This window comes from Macrotis lagotis, chromosome 1 (genome assembly GCF_037893015.1).
Source record: "Macrotis lagotis isolate mMagLag1 chromosome 1, bilby.v1.9.chrom.fasta, whole genome shotgun sequence".
NCBI lineage: Eukaryota > Metazoa > Chordata > Mammalia > Peramelemorphia > Peramelidae > Macrotis > Macrotis lagotis.
Genome location: NC_133658.1, coordinates 272,699,017 through 272,720,692, shown reverse-complemented (window position 1 = coordinate 272,720,692; position 21,676 = coordinate 272,699,017). Strand labels below are relative to the sequence as shown.

General features: G+C 34.6%; 1 long non-coding RNA gene across 4 annotated transcripts in view; it reads right to left on the bottom strand.

Moving 5' to 3' along the window:
- The window catches only part of LOC141516194 (uncharacterized), a 113,406-nt gene that overhangs the window by 72,400 nt on the left and 19,330 nt on the right, over positions 1–21,676 (bottom strand). The window contains exon 2 of one of the 4 annotated variants that reach the window (XR_012476630.1): positions 19,675–19,765. The exons of the other annotated variants lie outside the window; for them this stretch is intronic. This is a non-coding gene — a long non-coding RNA (uncharacterized LOC141516194). The remainder of the gene's footprint in view (positions 1–19,674; positions 19,766–21,676) is intronic. 4 annotated transcript variants of the gene reach the window in all.

Below are 21,676 nucleotides of genomic sequence, written 5' to 3'. Positions count from 1 at the left end.
TATCTCACTGGCTGCTGAAAAAGCCTTTGATAAAATACAACATCCATTCCTATTAAAAAACACTAGAAAGTATAGTAGTAGATAGTATTTATCTAAAACCATCAACAAATATTATATTTAATGGGAATAAACTCAGAGCATTTCCAGTAAATTCAGGGGTGAAACAAGAATTCCACTATCACCATTACTATTCAATATAATATTAGAAATGCTAGCAGTAGCAATAAGAGAAGAAAAAGAAATTGAAGGAATAAGAATAGGCAATGAGGAAGCAAAGCTTTCATTCTTTGCATATGATATGATGGTATACCTAGAGAATCCAAGAAATTAATTTTAAAAACTCCTTGAGGGGTCTAGGTGGCACAGTGGATAAAGTACCGGCCCTGGAGTCAGGAGTACCTGGGTTCAAATCCAGCCTCAGACACTTAATAATTACCTAGCTGTGTGGCCTTGGGCAAGCCACTTAACTCTATTTGCCTTACAAAAAAAAATTCCTTGAAACAATTAACAAATTCAGCAAAGTAGCAGGATATAAAATAAACCCACATAAATAATCAGCATTTCTATATATGAACAACAAAGCCCAAGAACAAGAGATATAAAGAGAAATTCCCTTTAAAATAATGGTAGATAACATTAAATACTTGAGCTTCTACTTCCCAAGACAAACCTAGAAATTGTATGGACATAATTATAAAGCTGTCCTCACCCAAATAAAATCAGTTCTAAATAATTGGAAAAAATGTCAAATGCTCATAGTTAGGTCAAGCTAATACAATAAAAATGACAATTCTTTTTTTTTTTGCAAGGCAATGGGGCTAAGTGGTTTGTTTGCCCAAGGCCATACAGCTAGGTAATTATTAAATGCCTGAGGCCATAATTGAACTCAAGTACTCCTGACTCCAGGGCTCATGCTCTATCCACTGCGCAACCTAGCCACCCCCTAAAAATGAGAATTCTACCAAAATTAAATTACTTATTCAGTGCCATACCAATCAAACTACCAAATAAATACTTTGCTGAGCTAGGATAAATAGTTACAAAATTCATCTGAAGTAACAAAAGGGCAAGAATAGCAAGGAAACTGATGGAAAAAAATGTAAATGACTACAGCAATCTACTATTTGACAAACACAAAGGCATCAGCCTCTGGGATAAGAACTCACTATTTGACAAAAATTGTTGGGAAAATTGGAAAGTAGTATGGCAAAAAACAAGGCATAGTTCTACATCTCACACCCTATACCAAAATAAGGTTGAAATGGGTACAGGATTTAGACATAAAGAGTGATACCATGGATAAATTAATAGACAAAAAAAAAATTCTATCTGATCAATGGAAAAGGAATACATTTATGACCAAACAAGAATTAGAGCACCTTATAAACTGCAAAATGAATGATTTTGACTATATTAAATTTAAAAAGTTTTGCACTAGTAAAATTAATGGTGCCAAAATTAGAAGAAAAGTGGAAATATGTGAAACAATCTTCATAACTAGGAGTTCTGATAAATATCTTATTTCTAAAATATATAGAGAATTGCCTCAAATTTATAAGGTCACAAATCATTCCCCCAATTGATACATGGTCAAAGGATATGAACAGACAGTTTTCAAATGAAAAAATTAAAGTTATATATAAGCATATGAAAAAATGCTCCAAATCACCATTGATTAGAGTAATTCAAATTAAAACAACAATGAGGTATCATCTTACACCTATTTGATTAGCCCAGATGAGAAAAGGGTAAGATGATCAATGCTGGAAAGGTTGTGGGAGGATCGAGATATTGATTCATTGCTTGGTGGAGTTGTGAATGGATCCAACCTTTCTGGAGAGCAATATGAAACTATGCCCAAAAAGCAATAAAACTGTTCATACCCTTTGACCCAGCAATTCCCATTCTAGGACTATCCAGAAGAAATCATAAAAAATGGAAAAAGTCCTACAAGTTCCAAAATATTCATAGTAGCCCCTTTTTGTAGTGGCAAAGAATTGGAAATTGAGGGGATGTCCATCAATTGGGAAATGGATAAACAAGTTATGGTACATGAATACTATGGAATATTATTGTTCTATAAGAAACAATAAATGGTCAGTCTCTAGAGAAGCATGGAATGACTTATGGGATCTGATGCCAAGCGAAGGGAGTAGAGCCAAGAGAACAATTTACACATCAACATTATGAGATGAACAATCTTGATGGAAACAACCCCTCTCTGCAGTCCAGAGAGCTAAAACAACCATTTTGATAGATTATATTATCCCCTACCAGAGGAAGAAAAACAAAACAAAACATACAGAAAAAACACCCTTACTGAATCTGATGAACACTTAATAAAAATTATCTCTTATGTATCTCTTTCCCTTAATCCTAATTCCTCAAGTCAAAAACTACTAATTTGTAGATATGTTTATAACAAAATATGTATATAAAATGCTAACCTGACCATTCCCAAATGAGGGGAGGGGGATGGGAAGGGAGGGTGGAGCAAAACTTTGTAACTTGGAAATATACATGTAGAAATTGATGAAAATAAATTTAAAAAAAGAAAGAAAATAAAAATAAAGCTCTTCACTTTTAAGCTCTTTTCACTTTTTATTCATTGCACATTATTCCACTCCACACTCCATCATATGTTCTAGAAAAAAACTACCTTACTTGCTTTTTCCCCAAATTTGGTATTCATCTCTCATCTCTTCCCCTTTGTTCGGGCTATCTTATATGTCTAGAATGTACTCATGCTTCAACTTTTCTTAGAATTCATTCAGATGACACCTCCTACAGGAAGCATTTCTCGACCCCAGCTAGTTGCTAGTGCTCTCCCTTCCTCAAATGATCTTGTTTATATATCTAAATGCCACATCCACTTACGATAACATAAGCTCTGTCCTTAAAAGGCAGAGGCCATTGTTTTGTCTTTGTATCTCCAGGGGCTTATGGAGAACCAGGCACAAATATCATCTGTGTGAAAATTCCTGCTGAGTTAAAGCTTAAATTTAGAGTTATCAGACACTCAGAAAGGTAACTGTCCATGGCCACAAAAATAGTATTTGAAGCATGATTTAAAAACCAGGTTTGGGGGTTTTTTCCAACCTTGTTTTTAAAATTTTTAAACCCATTTTTATTCTATAAAATTAAAAAAATATATCATTTTCACAGTAAAACATGTGAGGATTCATAAAGTAAAACAAATTTCAACTTCAAGAGACCCTATATAATAAATATTACACATTGTGTTCAAAATTATTCATCTTTTCTTTGCTTCCTTTATAGGTTTTCTTCTGTTCTCTGCTGTGCTTTGTTTATTCCCCCTCCCCCGAATCTAGCCTGACACTTGATACTTAGAGGTTGGGCAAGTCACTTAACCTGATTGCCTCACATCTAGGACCAACTCCAGTCAACCTAATTTATAGTCACTGTAGTGACTAGATAGTCACTGTACCCAGATGACTCTGGAAGAGAAAGTAAGGGCTTAGCATAACACCCCCCTCATTAAAATCCAATTCACTTTCTTGTCATGACATCACCACCCCTCAGGTCATAGTCTTTTTCTTGAACAAAGGTCAAAACATCATCACACACCCTTCTATATTCCCCAGTAATTTATACACCATTCTATATACCTTCTTGTCCTATTCCCTTCCCTCTAATTCATTATCCTCCCCATCACCTCCTCTTATTTCTTTCTAAATTTCTTTCTGAATGTTTTTATGGATATGTATACATATATATATATATGTATGTATGTATATTATGTATGCATATATTTTCCCTCTTTAACCCATTCCTGATGAGAGTAGATTTCCAGAACTAACAGCTCTCTTCCCCATCTAATTCATCTATATCAATTCTTCTTCTCACACTTATTTTTATAAAATGATAATCATTTTATTTTAATCTTTCCTAGATCATTTTAATTTTAAAATTTCTATCCTCCTTAGCTCTACCTCCATATTTCCTTTTAACTACACAATTACTAATAACAATCTTGGACATATGGTTTACATTTTCAAATATAGATAGTAATCAATTTATCTATATTGAATCCCTTATAATTAGTCTTTGATGTTAATTATATATTTCTTTTGGTTCTTGCATGTCAAATTTTCTATTAAGTTCAGGTCTTTTTGCAACAAAATCCTCAAAGTCTGGCAATTCACTGAATATCCTTTCTTCTTTTTTTAATTTTTTTAAATTTTATTTAAGGCAATGGGGTTAAGTGACTTGCCAAAGGTCACGCAGCTAGGTAATTATTAAGTATCTGAGGCTGAATTTAAACTCAGGTCCTCCTGACTCCAAAGCCACTCATGAATGTCCTTTTTTCATTTAATATTATGCTTAATTTTGCTGGGTATATTTTTTACCAGAACCTCAGTTATTTTGCTCTTTGGTATGTTGAGTTCCAAAAACCTGCCATCTTTTAAAGAAGGTAGTACTAGGTCTTATGGAGTTCTAATTATGGTTCTATTGTATGTGAATTTTTTCCTTGTTGTTCTTAATATTTTCTACTTAACCTGGAGGTTTTGGAATTTAGTTATGATATTCCTGTCAGTTTTCTACTAAGGATCCTTTTTAGATGATGGTCAGTGGATTTTTTCTATTTCTACTTTCCCTTCTTGGTCTAACACTTCAGTACAGTTTTCTTTAATTATTTATTGTATTATTGCATCAAGATATTTTTTGAGTGTAGGTTTCAGGTAGTCTGGATATTCTTATAGCTTTTTTCCTGATCTGTTCTTTAAATCTATTGTTTTTCTTATTAGGTATTTCAGTTTCTCTCCTATTTTCTATTCTTTTTATTTTGTGTTATTATTTCTTTATCTCTTATAACTTCATTGGTATCCTTTCTTGCTCAGTTTTGATTTTCAAAGACTAAGTTTCTTCCTTTTAAGATTCTGGATGTCCTTGTTGGTTTACTTTCTTTTTATAATTTTCTTGTTTTTCTTGTACTGTTTTTATGTTCATCTTTAGTTTTTCCCTCACTCTTGCTTATTTAATTTTTAAAGTCTTTTCTGAGTTCCTCTATGAATTCTTTTTGAGCAGGTAGCCATTTAATGCTACTCTCTTTGGAGTAAGAGAGACTGTTTTTGCTTCAGCATCATCCTCCTTCAGATGAACCCCAATATTCTCTTTTTCCATAGTAAGTGTCTATTGTCTTTCTCCATAGACTGCTCATCTAAAAAAAAGTAGTAGCTTGCTATTATAGTCATCTTTAATCCTGCAAGGTGGAGGATGGTGCCTCTGACCTCAGGAGTTTTGTCATGGACAAGAAAGAACACAAGCCCAGTGAGTGCAGAAGTAGTGTGAGACCTTTACAGAACTGAATTGTGCTGAGGAGCCTCAGTTATGGTTTGGAAGGGAGGATTGATTACACATTGTGCTAGAAATAATCTTACTCTCTGAGAACCCTCCAGTGGATATAACCTTCAGTTCTCCCTGTGGCCTGGAACCAACAACAAGAACTTAGTTCTCCTGTAAGGGTGGGCCACTTCTTCTACACTCAGGTTTTGTAATGCTAGTTCCTTCTTCTCCAGGACCATGTGTCACCTGCAGAACTGGGTTTAGTGTCCCTTATCAGTAGAGGCTCCCTCTCTTCCCAGGTTCTGACACCTGACTCCCCACACAGTCCAGGAAGTAAAAATTCCTGTGCTACAGGTGGAGACAACCTCCAAGCCAGGCTGCCCCTAGGTTTTTTCCTCTTGCTTTTTCAGGGAACTAATCTGGCAATTTACTGAATGTTTTTGCCACTCTATTTTTCACCCTAAGGTGTTTTTGACTCGTTAGTAGAGGAAATCTGGAGAGAGATTGAAATTTTCTGCCTTCTCCATCATCTTCCCAGAGTTCCCCTCCAGGTGTTTTAACTTCAACTCCAAAACTATTCACCAAACCAAGCTGTTTCTCACTTTGCACCTAAAGGATGCTTCATAGATGCTTGTTAAATTTAATTGAAAGTGACTTGCACAGTAAAAAGTGATATACAGGTGCATGGTATAGTTCCATTTCCCAACACTTTCACCCATTTTGGATTATGCTTCCCCCCTCTCTTTGGAAGTGCTTTGCTAGGGTTGCTCCCTCACTATATCATCATCTTGAAGAACTTCCATAGTTCCTGAAGAGACTTAAGTAAGGAGAAAGAGATCAGGCTAAGTAGTTCTTACCTGTAGTGAGCTATGACAACCAGAAATATGCACTGTTTAGCATTAATACAATGAATTTCTAGGCGGGGAGGGGGGCATGCCACATTGTTTATGGAGGAACCAATGTGCTGACATTAGAAATGAGTCAGGGCAAAGTTTCTATATAATCTATAATTAGGGTTCTACTCTTCCATTCTGGTTGAGAAAAGCAAAACCAAGGAGAGGAGAGAAGGAAAGATAGCACCAGAGAAGGCAAGGAACAAGAGGGGAAGATAAACAATGGAAGGGAAGTGGGTAAATAAATAAATAAACCATTTAAATTAAATATATAAAATTTACTACAATGTTAAAAGGATCCTTGATACTGTATAACAATGACTGACCAATCTCTGCATCAAAAAAAAAATCACAATTCCTCTAGAACTTGTTAGATAGTCTTTAAGAGTTGCTAAAGCACAAGAGAGGGGGAAAGACAGAGAGAAATATAGACAGAATCATTATTCCACAGGATGAATGCTTCCAAACTTAGGTAATTTGATCCTCCAGTGACAGACATGCAGCCTTTTACCAGACCCATAAGCAAAGCCTTTCTAGATTTCTGACATAAAGCATTAGCTATTTTTTAATTATGTTAAATCACTGTTTTTCCTTTAAAATGTAAAGTAATAGTGGAGAACTTCAGTCTTCCCCAATCAGAACTAGGTAATTCTAACCAAAAAAAAGGTAGTTAAGGAAATGATTAGAATCTTAGACAAACTAGATACCTGGAGAGAATTGAATGAGAATAATGGCACATATTGCCTTTACAAAAACTGATCATATATTAGTACATGAAAACTTTATAGTTAAATGCAGAAAAGTAGAAATAGTAAGTGTATCCTTTTTAGATTATAAAGCAATAAAACTATATTTAATAAGGGATCATGGAAAACATTAAAAATAAATTGGAGACTAAATAACCTAATCTTAAAGAATGACTGGATTAAAGAACAAGTCATAGAAACAATAAACAAATTTATTAAAGAGAATGATAATGATGTAACAAGGTATCAAAGCTTTTGAGATGTAGCAAAAACAGCAATCAGCAGAAAATGTATTTATTTAAATACCCATGACAGAAAGAACATATCAGTGAATGCAATCTAAAAAATTAAAAAAGGAACAAATTTAAAATCCCCAATTAAACACCAAATTGGGAAAACTAAAAATTGAATGTAAGAAAATCATTGAAATCATAAATAAAGCTAGAAGTAGGTATTGTGAAAAAAATAGATAAACCATTGGTTAATGTGAAAAAAGAGAGAAGAAAATCAAATTATAGTATCAAAAAAGAAAAGGTTGAATGCATTACTAATGAAGATTAAAGGAATTAGTAGGAATTATTTTGCCCAGTTATATGTCAATAATTTTAACAATTTAAGTGAAGTAGAAAAATATTTACAAAAAATATATAAACTTCCTAGATTAACAGAAGAGGAAATAGAATATTTAAATAAACCTATTTCAGAAAAAGAAATGAACAGATAAATGAGTTTACTAAGGAAAAAATTCATCAGGACCAGATGGATTTACAAGTGAATTCTCTACCAAACAATTAAAGATGAACTAATTTTGATATGAAATAAATTATTTGGCATATTGGAAAAGGAGACCTAACAAATTCTTTTTATGAAACAAATATGTTGTTGATACCTAAACCAGGAAGATCAAAAACAAAGAAAAGTATAGACCAATTTCATTTAATGAATGTGGATGCAAAAAAATTCTTTATGTATTTTATTCCCTCTTCTGGTAACCTGGAAAATTTATATTTTTTGAAAATTTCATCCATTTCACTAAAATTGTCATTTTTATTGGCATACAATTGGGTAAAGTAATTCTTAATTATTGCTCTAATTTCCTCTCCATTGGTAGTGAAATCACCCTTTTCATTTTTGAAATGGCAATTTGGTTTTTTTCCTTTTTTATAAGATCAAATCAATCAAAGATTTATCTATTTTTATTGTTTTTTTCTCATAAAGCCAGATCTTACTTTTATTTATTAGTTCATTAGTTTTCTTATTTTCAAATTTATTCATCTCTCATTTGATCCTTTTCAATATTTCCAAAGTGATGTTTAATTGGAGATTTTCAATTTGTTCGTTTTCTAGCTTTTTAGTTGCATGCCAAATATATTGATCTACTCTTTCACAATGTGAAAATTTTAAATAAAATACTAGTTAGAGGATTATAACAAATTACAAAGATTAGACATGATGACCAAGTGGAATTTATATGCAGAGGTAGTTTAGCAAAAGGAAAACAATTAACATAATTGGAGATATCAATGGTAAAAACAAAAAAATGCAATTATATCAACAGATTCAGAAAAGGCTTTTTAACAAAATCCAACAGTTATTTCTATCAAAATTATGAAAGCATTAAGTATAATTTTTTCCTTAAAATGATAAGAAGTATCTACCTAAAACCATCAGCAAGCATTATTTGCAATGGTGATCAAGTTAGAGGCCTTCCCAATAAGATCAGATAATGCCCATTATTACCAGAATTATTTGATATTCAATTAGAAATCATAGCACTAACAATTAAAGAAATTTAAGGAAATTATCAATGAGGTAATACGACTATCTTTTTTGAACATGATGTGGAAATCATCACACATTTATCATCAACATTCCTATATTTCACCAACAAACCCTGCAAGAAGAGATAACAAGAGACACTTCATTTCAAATAACATAGACAATATAAAATACCTTTGATTCACCTCGCCAAAACAAACCTAGGAATTACATGAACATAATTATAAAACATTTTATATAAAGTCAGATTTAAATAATTGGAGAAATATTAATTGTTCTTGGGTAGGCAGAGCCAAAATAATAAAAATGGCAATTCTACCTAAATTTATCTACTTGTTCAATGCCATCCCAATTAAATTACCAAAAAAATTATTTTGAGTTAGGAAAAAAAATAATAGAATTCATTTGAAAATAAAGTCAAGAATATGAAAAGGAATTATTGGGAAAAAAATGTAAAGGAAGTACGTTTAGCAGTGCCAGACTTTAAACTATATCATAAGGCAGAAATTATCAAAACTATATGGTGCTGGCTAAGAAACAGAAAGATGGATTAGACATATAATACATAATATTAAATAATTATAGTAACCTTGTGTTTGGCAAATGTAAAGATTTAGCATTTTGAGATAATAATATAGTATTTGGTTTAAAAAATTAGGAAAACTGGAAAGCAGTATAACAGAAACTAGATATAGACCAATACCTTATACCATTTAACAAGATAAATTCAAAATGAATACAAGTACTTGATCTAATATAAAGGGAGAGATCATAAGAAAACTAGAAGGACATGGAAATTTACCCATCAGACTTAAAGATGAGAAGAATTTATGAATAAACAAGAAAGAGATAATATTCTGATATGTAAACTGGACAATTTATTACATTAAAAAAGATTTTGTACAAATAAAACAAACAAATATAGCCAAGATTAGAAGGAAAACAGAAAATGGGAGGTGGGGTAAGGGGGATTATTAGACAGTTTCTCATCAAAAAAGTCAGATCTAAAATATATAGAAAATTTTGTCAAATTTATAAGAATAAATCATTCCCTAATTGACAAATGGTCAAAAGGTATGAAGAAATCAAACTATATAGAAAATATGAAAAATATTCTAAATCATTATTGATTAGAGAAATTGAGATACTGAACACCTATCAGATTGATTAAAATAATAGAAGGGGGATATGACAAATGGATGGGGATGTGGAAAAATTAGGAAACTAACATATTATTGGTGGAACTCATGAACCATTTTTTAGAGAAATCTGGGATTATGCCCAAAGAGTTATTAAATTGTGTATGCCTTTTGGGGATCAGGGGATAGGTGATCAAGAAAAAAGGAAAAGAATCTCTATGTTTTAAAATATTTATAGCAGCTCCCTTTCTGGTGTCAAAGACATATAAATTGACAAAGTCCTTCAACTGGGGAATGGCTAAACAAGTTGTGGTATATAATTGTGATGGAATATTACTGTGATATGAGAAATATGAACTAGTTGATTTTGAAAACCATGGAAAGGCTTGTATGAAATAATGAAAATTGAAGTGAGTAGAACCAAAATAATGTTGTACACAGTAAAAATAATATTGTTCAAAAAATAATTATGAATAATCATGTTATTCTGAATACTATAAGTGTTCAAATCAACTCTAAAAGACCTATGATGGAAGATGCTATTGACATCCAGAGAAAGAAATGATAACTAGAAATACATGTCAAATCATGATCTTCTCTAGTGTAGAGTAAGGAGGGAAGGAGAGGGGAATAGAGTTCAGAAATTAAAACACAGCAACAAAATTACCAACAAAATGAAAATTTTTTAAAATGGAAAATAAACCATGCTACAGAATTTCAAAAGAAGTAAATACTTAAATGTAGGGGTATGGATGAGACTTAGGGAAGGACTAAGCATGTGCATAGTATTGACTATGTAATAGGCACTGGCTAAGAGTTTTCTCAGTTATCCTATTTGAGCATCAAAACAGTCCATCATTAATTAACCTCATTTTAAAGATTTTGAAATGGAGGCAAAGGTTAAATGACTTGTACAAAGTCATACAACTGGTAAATGCCTAAGTTCAGTTTTTAATTCAGATTTTTCTGACTCCAGACCTGGCACTCTTATCCACTATTCCACCCAGCTGCAGATAGATAGATAGATAGATAGATAGATAGATAGATAGATAGATAGATAGATAGATATAGATGGATGGATGTATGGATGGATGTATGGATGGATGGATGGATGGATGGATGGATGGATGGATGGATGGATGGATGGATGGATGGATGGATTTGATTTTTTTCAGGCTTCTTACACTTTATACTCTCTTTCCAGATACTCTGCAATCCAGTGACACTAACCTCCTTAATGCTCTTCTCACAAGACACTTGAACTCCTGCCTCTAGACATTTTCACTATCTTCCATATCTGGAATACATACTTTCTCCTCATCTATGCTACTTGGCTTCCCTTGCTTCTTCAAGTAACAGCTAAAATACTACTGTTTTACAAGGAACCTTTTCCAGAACCCCTGTTACTGATTTCCCTCTGTGGACTATCTCCATTTATCTTGTTGGTATTGAAGTCCCCCAGTATATGGTAAGTTCCTTGAGATCAGGTATTATCTTTTTGCTTTCTTTTTTATCTCCAATACTTAGTTCAGTACTTATCACATAATAGTCACTTAATGTGTTGACTGACTAGATAGCTCACTCTCTTTGAATCCCAGCTTTTCTCTTTCCATATCTATTCTCCCTTCTCTCCATCCCACTTTTTTTCTGTCCTGTTTTTTTCTCAGCCTCCTGCCCACTGTCTATATTTATCCTTCCTGGTTCTCACCCTTCAGTGCATGTTGGTGGTGAAATACTTTCTACTCAGCCTTGCCAAACTCTCATTAAAAACCTTCCCTGGGCAACACAACCCAATAGCCACCGAATGATCCAACCAGTGAGTGATGTGAACATGTTGGAAGGGAAGGCCCCCAAGCTGAGCGTAATACCATCACTCTAACACAGAGATCTAGACTTCGAGAAGCAAAATAGAAATGCCCAACCATGTTAAACAAAATGCATATTTTAAAGTTAAATCTGAAATTGATGTCTTCACCCTCAAATAATGTTAGGAGACAGATTCAATTAAAAATATGTCTGTCCAATATACTGGGCTAAAAAGCAATAAAAAAATCAAATCAATCTTTCAAAATTTCCATAGTCTTATGGTTTCAGCAGAGCAGAAGCCCCAAATATATTTTATTGAATTGAGTCCTAAGGGCTCAATTTAGTAATTTTGAACACTCCATATTGGTACCTGACAAGACAATGGGGTCATGAGTCATACTGTATACCTATGTTCAACTACAAGACAGGCCTTTTAGATCACTCCAAGGAGAGATTCTGTTTAACTTCTTCATACTTCCCTAATGGTTAGAACTTGTATGTCCCCCATTTGGGAAAGGGGTTCCTACAGAATCTTGACTGTGAGGAATGGCAACATTAAAGCTAGAAGTATCATGAGATCAAAGGTCTTAGAAGTAAATGGCACTTTTAGTCATAGTTCTACCCACCTCATCTCTTAGATCTGAGGGCTCAGGGAAGGAAAAGACATTATAAGTCAGATAGCCAGTTATTGGAAGAGCTGGGTCTCGTACCTATACTTATAAGCTGCCCTTTATTTCTCCAAACTGGAGAATATATGGAGTGGAAATTGGTCCTTTATCCATCCCCATTAAACAGGATACCAAGGCAAACCTTCTGGAACAAGTGAAATAGAACCATGCAATCCATAACCCAGTTTCTGGTTGCTGTATATAACCACCACTCAGTGCTATCTTTGAACATGGAGACAGCCAAACCATTATTTCTATTAGGTCAGCAGCTAGCTGTTTCAGAATTGATCATAACTTCTGACCAAAGATGACCTGGCCCGGACCTCTGCTGGTACCCCCAGCAGAGGCACAATTAACAAATCTACTACTTTACCTCCTTCCTCACAAGCTTGTGCTGAGCTACAAGGTCAATTACATAATCCAGGATTAATACAAGTTTTCAGAAGAGATCAGCCCAGTTGAGATTTTTTTAAATAAAAATTAGTGCTCTCTCATATGTATATAAATATTATAAATGTAATATATACATATGTGTGTATGTATATGTGTGTATATCAGGAAGCCTTCACGGACAATGGGCTCTCATTGACCCACTTCTCCCTCCTCACATCCAAAAACAGTATGACAGAATGCATAGGGCACTGGAGTCAAAAGAACCTGAATTCAAATTTTACTTCAGACATTAGTTGTATGAGTGTAGGTAAGTCGTTTAACTTGAGACTCAGTTTCCTTATCTGTAAAATTGAAAATGGGATGGGTTCAATGGTTTCCTATGTCTCTTCTAGTTCTAAAATCATATTCCTTCATTTACTTGGTACATACCTTAAAATTGAACTTAAGAACAGAAAGTGTGTTATTTTCCCAACCTTAACATATAGTAGCCCATGATACATGAGTAAGTACTCAATAAATGCTTATTGATTGATTACATTAGATAGCTTTTGCAATTGTTGAATCAGAGCTTCCAGAAGAAAGAGACTACACAACTGTTTATATTCATATGAGGCGCATTGCTGAATATATGGCAGAAGCGCAAGATCTGGAATCCAGAAGAGTTGATTTTTCAATTCTTCCTCAAAAACTATTCACTGCCACTCTGGGCAAATCACTCAGTCTCTCTCAGACTCAGTTTCCTTGCCTGTAAAATGAGTGGTTAGATTTACTAGCTTCTGGGGTTCCTTCTAGCTTTAAATACATGATTCTAAAATCATTGGAAGGAGTCAGGCATATGCAGCCTAAAGATCAAAGGACCAAGAGGGTACATGAGGGTCATCTTCAAATATTTGAAGGTCTGTCACAGTTGGAAGAGGGATTTGATTTGTTTCTATTTGACACCAGAAGGAAGAACAAGGAACCATAAAGTAGAGGTTGCTGAGAAAAAAAAATCAAAATTAGATATAATGAAAAATGCCAAATAATTTAGTGCTAACATTGGAATGGACTTTATTGAGGGATAGCCAAGGATATTATAAAGGAGATTTCTGATCATTGAGTCTCTTCCAACTCCCTCCTGTTTACTAATGTTCTATGATTCTGAACCTCCTTGAAAACACAGGCCTGCTCATGTGATTTTTTTTTTTGCACTGTGCTTCTTTTGGGTGTGTTATGACTTTGTTAGGAGCAGATGATCAGATAATGCTTTGCTTTCTTCCAAGGAAAGCACAAAGCTGAGAAAAAAATAATTTGCTGTTGCTACCCTGAGGAGCAGGTTTGTTTCCCTGAAGAAACCTGAGTGCGATTGCAGAGATAAAAATCAGGGTGCTGGATAGTGAAGGTGTTCTTTACCAAACCTCTCACAAACCACTCTTGCCATATACATGTCTAGCCCCTTCATCAGAGTGAGGGGCTGCCTAGTGATAATAATTCGCATGTATGCTATCTTGCCATAAATCAAGTCAAGACTTTGAACTCAACTAAATATCCTTTTCATATGATTTAAAACTAGAAAAGACCTTAGGGATTAGCTACTCCAACCCCTTCATATAATAAAGAAAGGGCATCTATGATTGAGGTACAAACAGAACAAACAGAAGGAGACTTGCTCCAAGTTGAGTTAATGGTAGTTGAGTTAAAGCTAGAGCTGAGAATAATGGTAGAGTTTAGTCCAATGCATCTTTCACTGATGTATACTACTTCCAAATCCTGGAACCTTAGGACCCTACAAAAGCAGCTAGAAGGATAAATGTATTACAGAATCCCATGCAAAGAACATTCTTGCAAACCTCTTATTTTCTGCTAGAACAAGCTACATGGAAAGAGCATCCAAATGACCTTGAAGCCTTCTTTTAGCTCCTTTCTTTTATTAAGCAACAACTTTTCCTCAACGATTAAACAAAAGAAAAAAGGATGGTCAGGAGATGAAGGCGGAAAGTGTGGGAAAAATAGTGGTAATGATTGGTGCCTGTGTGTAACTCCAGGTGTGTAAAATCTATGGGAAAGCAAGAAAAATGAAGGGATTAGAGATGGAGGGGGAAGAGGGAGAGAGAGAGAGAGAGAGAGAGAGAGAGAGAGAGAGAGAGAGAGAGAGAGAGAGAGAGATTCTAAGATTGTAGGAATGGGTTGGGGCTGGGTCCTGACATTTACACATTTTACATAATATAGTATTTTCCATTCAGCAGAAATCCCCTTCCAAGTAGTACCTTGAAGCAGTTTATCATTGTGTGATAACAACCACAACTACACTGCTTTATGTTCTTTTTTCCAATAGAGGCCAGAACCCTTTTAGCTGTGCTCCTGGCACCAATTAAACATGAGGTTTGGCGTTGCATGTTTCTAAGAAGCCTTTCTCAGAAAGTCATGGATGTCCTAAATTTTTTCCCCTGCATTAGATTCAGTAAAAAATTGTAATTAATTTCTCTTTCAGTAAAAGGCAAAGCTATTTTTAAATTGCATGCCTGATTGAATTAACAAAGTGTTAGACAATTAACAGTTCTTTTTTATTTTTTTCATGTTCTTTAAAATGCAGATTCAATTTACTTTTTTTTAATTTCCATCCTTTTCATGTGTCCTAATTGTTAGCTAAGTAGTGTCAGGGCTGCATGTTATCGACCTAGGCAGGTGTCAGGTTTAATATTATTAAAGATGCAATTACTCCTTTCTCAAGCGCTGCTTGTCAGCTTTGCTCACCAATTTATATATCAATATATTTTTAAGGAAAAATTCTCTGTTTGCCATTCCATAATTATCTCCTCTATAGCCTGCCCCTTGTTTTCCAAATGTTATTCTTAACCTTATCCTCCCCTTTCAAGCCCTATTGGAGGAAATGGAATGTGACAACCTTACAGTGTCTTGGGCATTTTCTAGGCCACGAGCTAATTTCTGAAAGTCCCAGAAACTGGAACTTCAAATTCATTTTAAATTTTGTGCTCAATGGAAAATTCACTTTAAAATAAGGCCTTCAGAAAGAAAGAAAAGAAGGAAGGAAAGAGACAAGGAATGGCATAAAGGAAGCAAACAAAGAGGAGAGAACAGAGGAGGAAAGGAAAGAAGGGTGTAAAAGGGAAGGAATGGGGAGGGTAGAATGGAGGAAAAGAAATTGGAATTGAGAGAGGAGGATTAGAAAAGAAGGTAAGTTTCTTCAAAAGTTATACTAATATTAATCCTATATTATATAATGGAGTTGTAACAGCACTTTTCTATATTATTATATCATTTGATTCTCACAATAATTTTCAAGGTAGTGAGAGGATGGGAACAAGTTTGTTTTTTTTTTCCCTCACATTTATAAAATGAAGAAACTGAGTCTCAAATGTTAAGTAATTTGCTCAAGGTCAGATTGACCATTAAGTGAAGGCATTAGAACTAGAATCTACTGTAGAATACACAGCTGTTTTCACCATACCTCGTGACCTTTTTAAATATCCCAGTGCTGAAAAAAAATCTTTATAACAAGTTTCTCTTATAATGGCTTCATTTCCAAGATTTGTAGAGAACTTATTCAAATTAATTAGAATATGAGGCTTATGAACAGGAAGTTTCAAAAGAAGAAATCCAGGCTAACAATAGCCATAATTTAAAAAAAATGTTTCAAATTAGAAATATTTAACTGTAATTCTAATATCAGATCTGCAAAGTTGACAGAAATGGAAAATTATAAATACTGGGCAGCTAGGTGGTGCAGTAGATAGAGACTGGACCCAGGAATGCTTATTTTTTTAAGCTCAAATTCCTCAGAAACTTACTAGCTATAAGACTTGCCCAGGGTCAAGTCACTTAAACTTGCTTACCTCAGTTCCTTGACTGTAAAATAAGTCAGAGGGGGAAATGGCACACCAACCCAGTATCTTTATACAAAAAAAAGACCTAAGTGGGGTCATGAAGAGTCAGTCTTGTGTGAAAAACAACTGAATGTAAATGCTAAAGGGGTCACAGAAAAATAAGTAAATTAATATACTTTTAATGGAGTTCTGAATTGACTGAGTTGTTCTGCAAAGCAACTTGGAACCATGACCTCAAAGTTATTATACAATGCCTACCCTTTTAATCCAGAGATATCTAGACTAGGTCTAGACCCCAATGACAATAAAAAAGGGGGGGAGGATTCATATGTGCAAAAATATTTTAACAGCTCTTTTAGAAATGGCATAGAACAGGGGCAGCTAGGTGGTGCAGTGGATAAAGCACTGGCCCTGGAGTCAGGAGTACCTGGGTTCAAATCTGGTCTCAGACACTTAATAATTACCTAGCTGTGTGGCCCTGGGCAAGCCACTTAACCCCATTTGCCTTGCAAAAAAAACTTAAACAAAAACAAAACAAAACAAAAAAGAAAAGAAATGGCATAGAACTGAAATGTCCTTCTGTTAAGGAATGATGATTGAACAAACTGTGGTAAATGAAATGTGCTGGAATACTAAAGAGGTATATGCTGTTAGGGGGCAGCAGATGAGGCAGAGCTGAGTCAAACTTCTCAGCTATGCTCAACCCTGCACAATCAGTGGTGACATTCAGCTCTGCCTCACCTGCTGCACCCTCACTGCATGTCCCTGAATTTTGAGCCAGAGGGAAATTAAAAGAATAGTTTTAGAAGAACTTGGGAAAACTTGTATGAACTGATGCAATGTTAAGTAAGGCAGAATCAGAAGAACAATTTATATTACAATATTGTAAAGACAAAACAATATTAAAATACTTAATAATTCTGATCAACAAAATAATCTCCACAATTCCAGAAGAGTAATCTGTTATTTACCCCCCCCATTTACAGGTAACTCTATGAATCTATAACTGTTATAGATTTAAACATATTTTAAACATATACCCAATATGAAATTTATATATTTGGTATATGTATATTTGGTATAAAGGTTCTTTTTATTTCTTTTTTCAGTGGGGAGAGGAAAGAAGTGAGGAAAGAAAATTAAAAAAAGTGAAATCAAATGTAAATAAATAGATGCTCTGGTGACTGCAAATAATGAAGTACTCAGATAGGATGGATGGAATTTATTTAACACTGTCTCTATTCCCCCTCAAGAGATTAAAGCAAAAGAAGTAGTTAATTTATAAGAAGTTTGTGAAATGTCTTAGAATGGAATAGTATGTAATTCATTATAAGTACAGACAATGGGGGCAGATAGGTTACAGTGGATAGAACACCAGCCCTGGAGTCAGGAGGATCTGAATTCAAATCCAGCCTCAGACATTTATTACCTAGCTGTGTGATCTTGGGCAAGTCACTTAATCCCATTGCCTTGCAAACATCAAAAACAAAGAAACAAATAAGAACAGACCTTTCCTGAAAGATCAGTATTCATAAGTGTGTGTAATAGGTTTTTTCATGCATTTGTGTACTTCAGCATGTCTGTTGGTGTGGATCCAAACCGCTCAAAAGAAATTTTTTTTTGCAAGGCAATGGGGTTAAGTGGCTTGCCCAAGGCCACACAGCTAGGTAATTATTAAGTGTCTGAGTTCAGATTTGAACTCAGATCCTCCTGACTCCAGGGCCAGTATTCTATCCACTGCGCCACCTAGTCGCCCCCCTTGCTCAAAAAAATATTAAGGAAAAATCATTTCTGTATTTTTTATATGTGAAAACTCCTGAGCTATTATAGAGAAAGAAGAATAGAGAACTCAGGCTCATGTGGGGAATATGACATATTTTCAGATTTTTCCATCTGTTGATTGCTTTTGCTGATTTTCTTCTCTTCTTACTCTATTTTATCTTTTTAAAAATATCTTTTGCTATATGAGATGGCAGTCTAAGAAGGGGTAATAGAAAAGATACAGGAAGGACTTTAGTTGGTAGAAAAATAAGATTATTGAAACAAACAATTACAAATTGGAAAAATGGGCAAAATATGGTTAAGTAAATTTTCCTGCAGGAAGTTATTTATGAGTGAAATGAGGAAAAAGAGCAGAAACTCTGACTGTGGGTCTGGAAATGGGCAAGGAGGCTCTCAGAAATTATTGCTGTCAATTCATTCTCTTTTTTAAAAGAATATTTATTTAAGGCAGTGGGGTTAAATGACTTGCCCAAGGTCACACAGTTAGGCAATTATTAAGTATCTGAGGATGGATTTGGACTCAGATCCTCCTGACTCCTGGACCAACTCTCTATCCACCTATTCACCCCACCACCTAGCTGCCCCTCACTCTCTACATATTGGAAGAAGGATCAGGTCAGAGTGAAAAAAAATAAATACTTATCAATTTAAAACAAATCTTAATGAAATGAGAGAGTTTTTATTATTCTGGTTACCAAATCCCGTAAGTAGCTAAAAAAAATCTGACTATCTTTCTTGTAGCAAAGCATACATTTATTACTTTTCTTTCAAAAATGTATTTTAATTTTTAATCAAACTAACTTCTCTGTTTAATTTTGAAAGCCCTTCCTAAGCTATCTGAGTCTGCCCTGTCAGACCTATGAATGAGCTACTCTCCTTCACACATTCTGTGGTCCAGCCAAATTGGTCTACTTACTGTTCCTCACATAGAAAGATGGATTGGACCATTTCTGTACATTTTCTCAGGTTGTCCCTTCTGAATAGAAAATGAGTCCATTTCCACTTCATCTACTCTTCTTTGAATCTCTAGTTATCTAACAAGCACAGCTCAAATGCCACCTCCTACATGATACCTTTCCTAATTCTCCTAACTGCCAATGCCTTTCCCTTGCTCTCAAAATTAACTCCTATGTGTTTTATGTATCTGAGATGTTGTTTCACCCAAATAGACTGTAAGTTCCTTGTAGACAGGAGCTATTTCATTTTTGCCTTTGTATTTCTGCACCCAGAAATGTTACTGGCCCATAGTAAATGTTTATTTGCTTGATTACTCAACATGACTACATCTACCTACAAATTAGTAAATAAATAGCAAAAAAAGGTAATACTGTATATACCCAGGTAGAGAGGCTCCAATGAGATTTTTTTTGGTAGGTGTCCAAGGGTTTGGTTTCTGACTTAATCGCATCCAGCATTTTCATTAAAGAACTAAAAGAGGGAGTAAACAGTATGTTAATGAAATTTGCAGTTGATACTAATTTGGGAGTTGTTGCAAACACCAATAAGGACAAAGAAATTATGCAAAGTAACACAGAGTAATAGAAATATGAGCAAGACATACAATGAGATTCAACTGGGAAAATGCAATCAGATGCACTAGGAGAATAATCAAAAGCACTTCCAAGAGAATTGAAGGAAGCCTTTTTTTTGCATATAATTAAACTCAGACTAGGACCCAAACTGATTCTGGCAGAAGGTAAGGAGAAAACCAGCTTCATTTTAGGATAAAACCCATCAGTTATTTGAGTTTGGTTTAAACTAGATCTTAATAGGAACCTGACCCTTGGCAATATCATTTACCAGTGGAGGTTCTTCCAGTACATTGGAATAAGGAGTATGTAACTTCTTAGGCCTCTTACTTGACTTCAGTCAGAACTACAAATGGCAGGAAATGGACTCAAATAAGAGTCATGTGAATGAACTGAGGTCACGTTTTTTTTTTTTTATTAACTTGAAAGGATCTCCTTGCTTCAAAACTGACTTCCTTCCTTCAAAGAGGACATAGCCACCAGTCTTCAGAATTGGCAGAAGGGATTGTTTCTTGAGTGGGCTTGTGATTCTTCACAACACAGCAAGAAACCTCAGAGATGAATACACATAGATGTCAACATGTGACCTAATCAGAATAGAGCAAGGCAAGTCACTTGACCTCTCTTATTAAAGCTTAGCAGATAAAGGACTGAATAAATGTTTGTTGACTGACTGATTGATGACTGAAGGGGGTGGGCAAGTTCCTCAATTGTAAAATGAAGGGATTTACAAGATAGCCTTGACCTTTCATCACTAAATCTACTTTCCTATAAAAGTAGTAGGCAGAGGTTTAAGGCACGGATTTTCTAAGGTTGTTCCTTTTTGACCTTTCTCTTTCCTTCCTGTTGAGCTAAGAAAGCTCCCACCGGGGGTTTCCTTCTTTTTCCACCTAGCAGACAGGAGGGCCAGATCATTTTCTCTCTCTCTGTCTCATTTCTGTTTCAGACATGAACGAACAAAATCTGTTTGTTTGGAGAGCAAAAGAAAGACCAATAACCTTTTCTTTCCTTTTTGTGATTTTTCTCTCTGTTAGAAGTTGGGTCGCCTCATGGCAATATAGGTATATCCTTTGTCAGTTCCCAAAATGTGATGGGCCATTTATACACAAACATGGGGTTTTACATTACATGGTTGTTCCCTAGAAACAATTTTTTTTAATCAACTGATCAAAGAGAAATTGACAGAATAAAAAAAATTCTATTAAAAATTACTATAGATTGTATAAAGTATATAAAAGCCTACTTACCAATATGCACATGGATTTGTGTCTATAAAATGCTTGTGTAAATACTTAATAATTGAAGAACAAGTAATTGCTCCTAGCTAGACCATACTAATAGGATAAAAATAGCAATACAGCCTAAATTTATAGCTCAGTGCTATAATAATCGAACTACCAGAGTTACTTTATAGAACTAGAAAAAATTATAACAAAAAATTATCTAGAAGCAAAGTTCTCAAGGGAATTTAAAAAAAGAAAATTCTGGACTTGTTTGTTCTTCATTCTCAAAGAAGATCATGACATAATGGAGGTGATGCTATGACATTGCATGTGAATTGGATTTGAGGGAGGGAGGGCTGGGCAAAGTTGCCAGTCTCACTTCCTCCTCCAAAGACTTGTGTGTCCAGTGGCCAGGTATAAATCAAGACAACTGGAGATGGCCTTGGATTCAAGGCTGAGTTAAGTGACTCCAAGTGACAGCTAGATAGTGTCAAGTATCTGTGAGGCTAGATTTGAACCCAGGTCTTCTTGACTCCAGAGTCAGTGTTCTATCCACTGTGCCACCTAAACTTACTTAATTCATGAAG